Source organism: Delphinus delphis, chromosome 6 (assembly GCF_949987515.2).
Source record: "Delphinus delphis chromosome 6, mDelDel1.2, whole genome shotgun sequence".
In the NCBI taxonomy this organism is placed as follows: Eukaryota; Metazoa; Chordata; class Mammalia; order Artiodactyla; family Delphinidae; genus Delphinus; species Delphinus delphis.
Genome location: NC_082688.1, coordinates 8762967 through 8774914, shown reverse-complemented (window position 1 = coordinate 8774914; position 11948 = coordinate 8762967). Strand labels below are relative to the sequence as shown.

Here is an 11948-nt window from a genome sequence, read left to right as displayed (position 1 = left end):
CTCAGGCAGGGTTAGAGGAACGATCCCAAGGGGATGCGGTCCTGGCAATGAGAACAGCACCTGAAGCAGATAAACTGAATTGGAGCAGATGTGGTGTAGACTGCATTGAGCTGCTTTGCTGGCAAAGGCCATTGGCAGTAGCTGGCTCTTCATTTGTCCTAAGTCATGATCTGTGCTCGCATTGCTTTCTTCCCATCATAGTTCATAATTATCCCCACCTGGCTGCAGGGATGTCCGTGATGTCCTTTCAGTGTTAGCAACCACCAACCAATCCCCGGACCATTTCCTTGAAAACCCCTCAAGCCTCAGTGACTCATAATTAAATATCTCTGTGATGTTTTCCTTTTGTTCTGCAAGGCAGGCCTAGCTTGCATAACTTTTGTCAGCAAGTGGGACTCCAAACTTCAGAACGCAAAGTAAATGGCAGAAAGAGGCCACCTCAAAGGAAACTGATGTTGCGGAACGTTATCAACTTGGGGTAGTGCGGTGGAGCCCTCACTGGGTGATTGCTGTGCTTGACGGAAGATGGACAATAAAGCTTGCTGCTCTAGCTTTCATTGGTCAAGAATGTGCTATTATTCTAAAGTGGCAGTGGGAGGAGGTATATGTTTAAATTAACGGTGGATTATAATGCAGTCACCCGCAGGGTAACCTGCCTGAGTCTGCAGGGACAGAGCTGTGTCTGTTTCCAACTCAGGCAGCAAACAGGTGCCCCGCCCATCATCTGTCAAAGAGGTTGCTTACTAGGGCTTCTCTTGTTCCTGCCTCTTCCCTAAAGGAGCTTGGCCTTTAGGACAGTCTGGCTGGGCTTCTAGGGGCTATGGACATGACCCTTCAGGGCAGCTAGCTAGATGTCGCTGCTACCCCCTTAGGCTACGTAGACAAGCCCATCTCGCTTTGCTGTGGAGGCAGCGAGGTCCCTGCACTCAAAGCATGTCTTCACCCCTTTTGGCCTCAGCCTTGGCACTCTGATCAGCCCTTGGGCCCTCTTCTTTGTGTCCTGATGCAAGATTTGCCCTGTTGTCCTTCCCTGGGCTCCCCTGGACCCCACTAGTGGCTGTGCATAGCCCGGGCCTCTGAGCTAGAATGGATAATGCAAGTTTGCTTGCAGCTCCCTCAGGTGCCGTGCGTGTGTGTGTGTGTGTGTGTGTGTGTGTGTGTGTGTGTGTATTTTCTTTAAACTGTGCAAATCAGGGGAAATTCCCTGGCTGTCCAGTGGTTAGGACTCCACGCTTCCACTGCACGGGGCACGGGTTTGATCCCTGGTCAGGGAACTAAGATCTCGCATGCCACGTGGCACGGCCAAAAAAAAAAAGGGCAAATCAGAGGATAAGTCATTTTGAATTCTGCCCCCTTCCCCAGGGTGCTCAAGACACTTGCACTCTCCTAAGAGTGGGACGGGCCCTCCCAGGCCATCTACTCCCCGCCTCCCAGTACTAGGACTCCCTAGCCTAGTCCTTGTAACTAATCTCCAGTTTCTACTTGCTTGTGGGAACTGGCTGCCTCCGAGGGGACTCTGCTTTGACCGCTTTCCATGATAGAAAGTCCTTCCTTATCCTGAGCTCCAAAAGTGCCTCTCGGAGTTGGCCCCTCGGCTCTCTGTTCTACCCCAAGGACCACAGCATTCCCGGCTCCCTCCAGCCGTCTCTTTGGGCTTCTTTAGGCTGAATGTGGCTGACTCTAAGCTATTTTCTCTAGAGCCTAGGCCATGGGAACATCCTTCCTCTTTCTGTCTGCCCACTTCCCTCCACTTCAGGGCTGTAACAGATATTATCAGGAGACATGTTTCTGACAGAATTTTGTTGGAACTGAGGAATCTATAACTTGGAAGAACACGTCTTTGGCAAAAGAATTGCTTTTGTGTGACTGTTATTTTAACTAGCCTATCTCTGCCAGACGTTCCATTCATCACACATCTGGGTCCCTGGAGCGATTTTCAGGGGTTTTTTGTTGTATTTTTGTTTTACCCCTCAGCTCCTTCACTCTCTCCATTTACTTCTCCAAATATTAATGTGAGAATCAAAAGCCACCTTTCATTTTGGAGATCTGGGCTCTGAGGCTGGACTTTTGCATCTGAATTTCCTCGGAGGCCTCACACCATTCCCTTTGAGGGTTATCCTCTCACTGTGATCACTGAGTCTCCGGGGGTGGGAGCTGAGGCTTTCTGAACCTCACAGGTGCTGGTGCTAATTCAGCCGGGCAAAGGGATTCCTGTCTTGGGCGTCTCATCCTTGGGAGGGAAAGCAGGGGCCGACTGCTGGCTTCATTCCACTTCCTTTCTGCCCTTTCAGCACAACTGCATCCCCTCACTGGGACCTCATGCACTCCTTCCTCCCTGCTGGACCCTGGCCAGGCTGGTGGCGAAATGGGAATGTTATTGGTGTTCAGTAACTAAACTGCTAGTTCCCTTCTTTCCCTCCACTGCATGGTCCCTCTTTCCCCAGAATGGGGCTCCAGGGACCTCCTGTCACCATGCTCTGTTGAAAGGCCCCACGTCCAACTGCGGTCAGAGGATGACCAGCTGTAGTCCCTGTAAGGACTGGAGGCTTCCACTCTGAAGGTAAGCCCAGCGCCTCTCTGCTTACAGTTTTCCTTGTGGAAATGTTTCCCTTTATAAAGTGTCAGTTGCTATCTGGATATAATGGTCTAAGCCCAGATGGAAAGAATTTAATGGCATCCTTCCTGGGGGCTCTGTGTGGATAGCTGGGGCCTCATTGATCCCCCCGAGAGAGCCAGCGACAGGGTCTGGTAACCCTGAGAACTCTAGGAGGCCAGAGGTCCCAGGACAGGGTATCCTCTACCTTTGTCCTGGGCACTAAGATGACCACTCTCTCAGGCTCTGGCTGGCAGAACTCAGGTGGCCTGACCTTGATTCCAGGACACCACGCCTTCCTACTGTCTCTGAAAAGGATTACATTGTCAAGAGCCTTTGCCAGCCCTGGTGCACTGTGAAAAACCATTGAAATGCTGCTGGTTCTGCATTGGATATAAACTGCATTCATTGGCTGGAGCCAGTGGACACATCCTGTAAATAGAGACCTCAGCTTTAAGGCCTGTGTCCAGTTTTGAGTTCCCTTGAGAACCTATATCCTGCTGGAGGGAGGAGGCCCAGCTAAGTGAAGAGGGGGCAAGACCATGAAGCAGGGACTTCCTGGTGGTCCAGTGGCTAAGACTCCACGCTCCCAATGCAGGGGGCCGGAGTTTGATCCCTGGTCAGGGAACTAGATCCCACGTGCTACAACTAAAAGATCCCGTATGCCACAACTAAAGAATCCTGCATGTAGCAACAAAGATCCCGTGTACCGCAACTAAGACCTGGCACAGCCAAATAAATAAATAAACACATAAATATTTTTTTAAAAAAGACCATGAAGCAAAATTCAGGTGAATTAAATAGTTAATTGTAGAAGAATGAAACCATGAAAAAAACTAATTAGGAAAAAATGGTGATGGATTATTTGCTTTTGCAGCGGGGAAGATCTTCTTAAGGATAAGACCAAATAGAAAAAATCCTAAGGGAAAAAATAGGTTTGACTATATACAATGTAAAATATGTTCAGTAAAAGCAAAACAACAAAACAAAAACAACACTTTGCAACATATAGTACAAGAGCTTTTTTTCTTTATAAATTTATTTATTTTTATTTATTTTTGGCTGTGTTGGGTCTTCGCCGCTGCACGCAGCCTTTCTCTAGTTGCAACGAGCAGGGGCTACTCTTTGTTGTGGTGTGCTGGCTTCTCACTGCGGCGACTTCTCTTGTTGTGGAGCGTGGGCTCTAGGCGCGTGGGCTTCAGTAGTGTGGCTCGCGGGCTCAGTAGTTGTGGTACAAGGGCTTAGTTGCTCTGCGGTATGTGGGATCTTCCTGGACCAGAGCTCGAACCCATGTCCCCTGCATTTGCAGGTGGATTCTTAACCACTGTGCCACCAGGGAAGTCCCAGTGCAAGAGCTTTTTAAAATTAATAAGGAAAAGATGAATGGTCCAATTCTAAAAAGGGAAAGGACCTAAAGAAGCAATTCCCAGAAGAAATACTCAAGGCTAATAAGTACATGGTAAAGATACTTTATCTCTGCAGAAAGCAATCAAAGCAATAACAAGAGACCGTTTTTCTATTTATTCAGTTGGCAATACCCAGCATTGATGAGGGTGAGGGAAAATTGGACACTCACACCTGATGTTGGGTTTATAAGTCGGTATAACATCTCTGGAAGGTAGATTGGTACCATGCTTCAAAAAGTTAAATGCATATTCCCTTCGACACAGTGGTACTACTTTTTTTTTTTTTTTTGCGGTACGCGGGCCTCTCACTGCTGCGGCCTCTGCCGTTGCGGAGCACAGGCTCCGGACGCACAGGCTCAGCGGCCATGGCTCACGGGCCCAGCCGCTCCGCGGCATGTGGGATCTTCCCGGACAGGGGCACGAACCCGTGTCCCCTGTATCGGCAGGCAGACTCACAACCACTGCGCCACCAGGGAAGCCCAGTGGTACTATTTTTAAGAATTTAACCTAACAAGGTAGTCTAACAAATAACAGAAGATATACAAATTTATTCATCCCGGTGTTGATTATAATATCGGAAAGTTGTAAGCCCTTATAATGTCCATCAGTAAATCTGATACATTCCTACAATGCTATTGTAGGGAATCATCTAAAATGATGATATAAATGCATAAAACCTTTAAGGCATGGAGAAATATCCATGACATATTGTTGAGTGTAGGAAAGCAACTTACAAAAGAACATATGTTGTGTGAGACTACTTAAAATATACACATGTATATATGACATATGATATTACATTACATAATAACATACATAATGGCCTCTATATTGAATAGCTATAGATATCTATGTTTATTGAATGAGATCATGTATTTAATGAGTTGAAACATTGTAAATGCTTTATGAATGCTAGCAATTAGGAGATGAGGGTGGATAGGGAGCCAGATGTTCAGGTATATTTTATTTCAAGCTAAGAAATTTGGATTTTACCCCATGGCCATGGGGAGGCAGTAGAACTCAATTCAATGAATATTTCTGGAGTGTCTGTTACAGAAACGCCAAAGTTGAAAAGGCTTTTTCATAGAGAAGATTGCTGAAGAGGTTGAGGTTTGTACCAAGGGAAAGTCAGCCAATTGGCTCCCAGGGTAGATGGCCTTGGGGACTTCACCAGGGTCTGGGGCCAGCCCTCAGACTGATCCACCTAGAAATCTGACTTTGGAACACAGGGAAAATGGGTCTGAATCTACCACTGACTTACAGTCACTAAGTGTAAAGACTGATGTCTAGAACTAGGGTGCTACTATATTATATTTCAATGAGACATAAATGGTATGCCAAAATGTGACATGTTTGGCACATTAATTTTCATCAGACCTACATGGGAAGCTCCTACTATACTACTATGGATGTACCAATCAATGACGGCTGCCATTCATTAAACACTTACTAAACATTTGTTGAACATTAGGTGCCAGACAATATATCAAGCACTATTCATGCATTATTTCCTTGAGTCCTCAGAACAACTCTGTAAGGTGGGTACTATTTTTTATTATCTGCATTAAACATTTTTTTTATATCTCCATTTCCTAATACTGGAGCACTGAGTCACCATGTGACCGAGCTGCCCTTGAAGAACTGGACATTATCTGACCCACTGAGCCAAAAGTTTGGGCAGCAGCAATCATCAAGTAGAAATGGTATACGAGATCGGATTCGAGAATGTCCAGGAGGTACTATTCATACCTTGTATGCATATGTGACTCTATACCCGTAACACCTACTCCTGCTGTATGGCCTCCTCTACCTCAGTCTAAACTTAGAGCCTCAACCTCCACCTGTGCTAGCACCTACTAGAAATGACTGCTGAAAAAATCTCAGCCCCATGCAAGAGATGGTGTAAAGAGAAATCCTCCCAGTGGGCAATGCATTTGGTTGTCCATTTTTGTTGACTGAAAGATGACCAGAGGTGCAGGTATATATAGATTCATGGGCAGGGCAATGGCTAATTGTCTGGGTAGATGGTCAGGGATTTGGAAAGAAAAGGACTGGAAGACGGTCACAAGAGGGCTTTGAGAAGAGATATGCAGATTGACCTCTCAGAATGTTCACAGAGTGTGAAGATATTTGTATCAGTTATCTATTGCAACCTAACAAACCATCCCAAAACTTAGTGCTTTAGAACAATAACCAGTTCAGTTCCTCATGATTCTGTGGATCAGCTTCACTGGGCTTTTTTTTTCCTGAACTTTTAGGTTCTGATAACCTAGAATCATTCTGTGTTAGGTGATTTATAAGAAATATATATTTGGTCATTCAGATGACCAAATATATATTTTTTATATATATTTGGTCTTCATTCATGGTTCCTGGCTCACAGCTCCCCAAACCCTAGAATTTCCTAAGCAATTAGAGCAAGAGCAGCATCTTTTGTTAAAATATGTGGTATCGCGTCCCCAGTTCCTGGGGGAAAAAAATGCTTCAGAGCCATAACGATGAAATGGGTATCATGTTATCACAATGAGCCCCTTTCAACTGGTGTGTTAATGAGGTGACTTTTGGGAATCCCCCAAACATGGGGGGAGCTGATTGCCAGGGGAACCAATGAATAGAGGGTTGGAACTTTTAGTGCCACCCGCAAGACCTCTGGGGAAGAAAGAAGGGCTGGAGGCTGAATCAATCACCAATGGCCAATGATCTAATCCATGGTGCTGATGTAATGAAGACTCCATAAAAACCCAAAAGGATGGGGTTCAAGGAGCTTCCAGGTTGGTAAACTAGAAAGTTTCCATGTGCCACCGTGCCAGGCCTGAAACTCCATGAGGACAGAAATTCCATTGCTCAGAACCTTGCCCTCTGAATCTCTTCAGCTGTATATTGATCCCTCTCCTTTAATATCTTTCAAAATAAGCTGGTAATCTCTTGAGTAACCCAGTTTCCTGAGTTCTTGTGAGCCACTCTAGCAAATTAATCAAGCCCAGGGAGGGGGTTGTGGGAAACTCTGATTTATAGCCAGTGGTCAGAAGCAGGTAACAACCTGGACTTTCGATTGGTGGCTGAAGTCAGAGACATTCCTGTGGGACTGAGCCCTTAACCTGTGGAATTTGATGCTGTCTCTGGATAGACAGAATCAGAATTGAGTTGAACTGTAGGACACCCAGATGGTGTTGGAGAATTGCCAGTTGGTGTGGGGAAAACCATGCCCCCTCCCACACAGTGGAATTGGTGATCAGAACTCTTACTTTCCTTTGTCCCTTCAGCCCTGGGAACAGGTGCTACTTCCTCCCATCATTACATGTTTCCTCAGGGTAATAAGGTCCTTACACTCCATGAGAAATGATATTATTTGAAGATAGGATCTGATTAACTAAAGATATATATTGTAAACCTTGGGGCAACCATTAACATTTCTTGAATGTTTAATGGTTTAACATATTTGTACTGGCTTGTCTGTAGCAACTTAGAACCATTCCCTGTTTCTTCTATACCCTCCCATGTATCTCAAGGTCTGGATGCTTAGGAGAACTACATTTCCCAGCATTCCTTGCCAGAAGGGTTACTAGTTAGACTCTACCGATGAGAGGTAGAGTTGACTCATTATTCTCAGGAATTATGCCCTATAAAGTCACTGAGAACACGAAGTTAGTGAATACTGAACCATTGCTCCTAGGGGAAATACAGGGTTAGGTTCTTTTGAGTCACTGGTCACAACATTTTTGCCAACCAATCAATACATACCCTTGTTTTATGTGTGTTTCTGTTTAAAGACACCTTACGTGATACATACTGGTGATCTTTTCACACGGAACTCACGACCAGCAGCTCTGTAACTCATGCCTGAACCAAGTTCATCTAACACATGCACTTTCTCAGTAAGGCACATCTTACTGAGATGTGCTTAGAACCCTGGACAGCACTTCGGCAGTATGCCTGGGGGCCATTTTAAACAGCAAAATCACCAAGAAAAAGTACAAAAATGTGAAAAACGTGGCACTAAATAGATCATGAAAAAGACAGTTGTTTACAGTGTGAGAGCTAAACAAGAGTGTCACCTCATTTGACCTCTGCCCGGACACACATTCGGTGACTCAAATTTTTGCCTGTCTGTGAATGACCTTGACAGTGCTGGGAATGTGGATTTTTGGATTGCAAATAAGTTTTAGCACTAGGCTAATTCACAAATATGGAAACATGAATAATGAAGATTGATTGTATGACCATTTCAGCATGGCCACTTTGTCTACCATCTTCCAGGGCAATTAGGTATTTCCACTTCACTGAGAATTGGCCATTGCTTCTTTCCAGGCTTCTAAGAGCCACTCCAGTAGCTGGAGTCCTTGCTAGGGTGTTAGATCCCATGTCCTGAGAAAGTATCCCCAAGTCAATGAATTCTTGCTTATCTAGTCTTACATTCCAGCTTCCTTGATCAAGCACCCTCAAAATTCAACCCCAGGGGTACTCCCCTGGCTTCTGCCAGTACATGCTGGCTAATTCTTCCATTCTTCAGGTATATAGCCTATTTTTTTCCTTATCAGGCCCTGGGCATAAACAGCCAGGTTATGCTGAGATTTAACCCTAGTTACCAGCCCGGCCACCTGGAGAGGAGGTAGGGGCAGCACTGCTGGTAGGGACACCTGTTGTCTGTGGGGAAGGGCTTCTGTAGCACCTGCCAGCACAGTGGTAGCTCCGGTTCTTAATAAAGTAAAGTGTGCAAGCCCGGAGGAGCTTGGGGTTTATGCTGCAGAGTCAACATCCCCAGGAACATCCATCCAGATGTCTCCATTCCATTATTTAGAGTCCTAGGTTTTCCCCACCAGGGCTCTGACCTTCACCAAACAGACTTGTCTTGGCTGAGCAAATATCTCTGGAGCTCTAGACTCTAATAGTCAGGTTTTCAGCCTGCCACTCAATGTGTCTGTCCTTCCACTGCATAGGTGATGAGAGCCTCTTTGTAAGCTACCTCCAGAGCTCTCTGGCTCTCACACTTAGCCATTAACCGCTCCTGAACAGCTCTTGGTCTCTCATCATCCTTCTGTAATAAAACATAGCTTTAACCAGCCATCTAACTTCCTCTGTCTCTGTAGGCATTATCCTCCCCATGTTTTTCAAACACTGGCCTCATAGCACCAACCACAGTATCCTCCTCCACGGGGATAAATATCACCACCCAGGTCACCGCCAGTGAAATCATTAGCAGTTGAGCCACCACCTTGTTCCAGGGACTTCCTGTGTTCCACCAGGAGGGCATCCTCTTTGCTTGCTGGGCAGTGGCTTAGTCAGTCAACGTTTCTGTGCGTCAGGAGTCTGGCACAGCTTAGCTGGGTCCTCTGCTTCAGGGTCTCACAAGGATATAATCAACATGTTGGCAGGCGCTGCAGTCTCATCTGAGGCTTGACAGGGTAAGGATCTGCTTCTGAGCGCACATGATTATTGGCACCATTCTGTTCCTTGCAGGCTGCTGGACTGAGGGCCCCAGTTTCTTGCTGGCTATTGGCTGCAGGTCACTCTCAGATCCTTGCTGGCTGATCTTCTCCACAGGGCAGCTCACAACATGGCTGTTTATATCCTCAAAGCCAGCAAGAGAGAGTCTCCTAGCTAGATGGTTTACAACTTATGTAACGTAATCACATACAACCTAAAATCTTTGCCTTATTCTGCTGGTTAGAAGCAAGTCAGGTCCTGTTCACACTCAGGGAAGGGGATCACACAAGCCCATAGACATTGGGAGGTGAGGATTATGGGGGCCACCTTAGAGTCTGTTTACCACAGCTTCCTTGTTGATCAACATCTCTAATGAAAACATCTCCTTGAACTGTCCCAAAGCTTGGCTCTCCATGAAATACAAGCCTATGCGGAGGCAGCTGGCCTAGCCTTGGTGACTTTTCCAGCCCTCCTTTCCTCCCCTGGCTCAAAAGTTCCTTCCCCTCGTTTAGAGTTGGCCCATTCCACCAGCACATCATATTTTCACTGTGGGTGATCTAAACCCAAGCAGATGCAGCTAAGATCCTCTCCACATCCTGTTACACGATGTTTGAGCATAGGAGTGACATGACTGATCAGACTTTCTGATAACTTTTAAAAACAGCTTTATTGAGATAAATTCATACACTATATAATTCACCCATTAAAAGTGTGCAATGCAATGGCTTTCAGTGTATTCACAGAGTTGTGCAATCACCAATTTTAGAATATTTTCATTATCTCAAAAAGAAAGTCCACATGCCTTAGCCATTACTCCCAATTCTTGCATCTTCCCAGCCCTAGACAACCACTAATCTACTCTCTCTATATATAGATTTTCCTATTCTGGACATTTTATATAAATGGAATCATATGTGATCTGGCTTTTTCACTTAGCATGTTTGCAAGGTTCATCCATGTTATTGCATGCATTAGTACTTCATTTCTTTTTATATTCCATTGTATAGATATACCACATTTTATTTATCCATTTATCAGCTGATGGACACTGGGTTATTTCCACTTTTTGGATATTGTGAACATTTGTGTACCAGTTTTTTATATGGACATATGTCTTCATTTCTCTTGAGCATATACCTAGGAATTCTTGGATCACATGGTAACCCTATGTTTAACTTTTTTTTTTTTTTTTTTTTTTTTTTTTTGCGGCATGCGGGCCTCTCACCGTTGTGGCCTCTCCCGTTGCGGAGCACAGGCTCCGGACGCGCAGGCTCAGTGGCCAGGGCTCACGGGCCCAGCCGCTCCGCGGCATGTGGGATCTTCCCAGACCGGGGCACGAACCTGCGTCCCCTGCATCGGCAGGCGGACTCTCAACCACTGCGCCACCAGGGAAGCCCCTTATGTTTAACTTTTAAGGTACTATTTTCCAAAGTGGTGGCACCATTTTACACTCCCACTAGCAGTGTTTGAGGGTTCCAATTTCTCCATCTCCTCACCAACCCTTGTTATTGTCCATCTTATTTGCTATGGCCATCCTAATGGGTGTGAATAGGTATCTTATTGTGGTTTTGATTTGCATTTGATGGCTAATGACATTGAGCATCTTTCCATGTGCTTATTGGCATTTGTAGATCTTCTTTGGATAACTATTCAGATCCTTTTCTCATTTTAAAATTGGGTTTACAATAACTTTTTGATATATTACAAAAGAATCTATGTTCATTGAAGAAAACTTAGAAGCTATGCATGAGCATATTAAAAATAAGAGATGTCATTTAGCAAGCATATATTACATGCACTGTGCTGAACTTCCATGCTTGCCCTAAGTCACACATGTAGAAATAACAATAGCTAATGTTTATTGAGCTCCTGTTAGGTACTAGGCCTTCTTCCATGTGTCACCTCATTGAAAGCTCCCAGCAGCCTTTCTGAAGAGGGTGCTATTTTCAGCATATTTATTTTTCAATAAAGAAACTGAGGCACAGAGATGTTAAATAACTTGCTTACTTACACACAGCTTGCTGGTGGCAGAAGCAGAGTTTGGATTCAGGCAGTCAAAAGTCCCCAGAGTTTGCACTCAACACCCACCCTGTGCATTTTTGAATCCAGAGGCTCTGAGCAGAATGAACCATTGCATTACATTGTCTCTTGTTCTCTTTAAGTAAAATAGCTAAGTATCTCCTTTGATGATTATTCTTTCTTAATGCAACATGGCAGAAATTTCCCTCAGAGATTCCTGAAGACTTAGAAATGGTTTAATTTCCACTATTTCTTTTCGTTTCTCTCTTTTTCTTCCATAAGCTTTGGGAGGACAGTAACCAAATCTTTCCATACGCTGATGTTACTGCAAAATGAATTTGAAAATTGTCAAAATGACGTTCTACTTGTCTGTGTGTCCAAGAATCATTCAGAGTAACGCAGGACATAGGGCCTCCTTTCTGTGGGAGGCCGAGCAGAGATTTTCTGTGGTTCCGACTTACAGGGCTTCACAGAACTGGCTTCAACTGTCTTTACAACTTACCTCT

General features: G+C 45.0%; 1 protein-coding gene across 1 annotated transcript in view; it reads left to right on the top strand.

The window, feature by feature from the left end:
• RALGPS1 (Ral GEF with PH domain and SH3 binding motif 1) overlaps positions 1 to 11948 on the top strand; it is a 329731-nt gene that overhangs the window by 26373 nt on the left and 291410 nt on the right. The gene's annotated exons all lie outside the window — the stretch shown is intronic.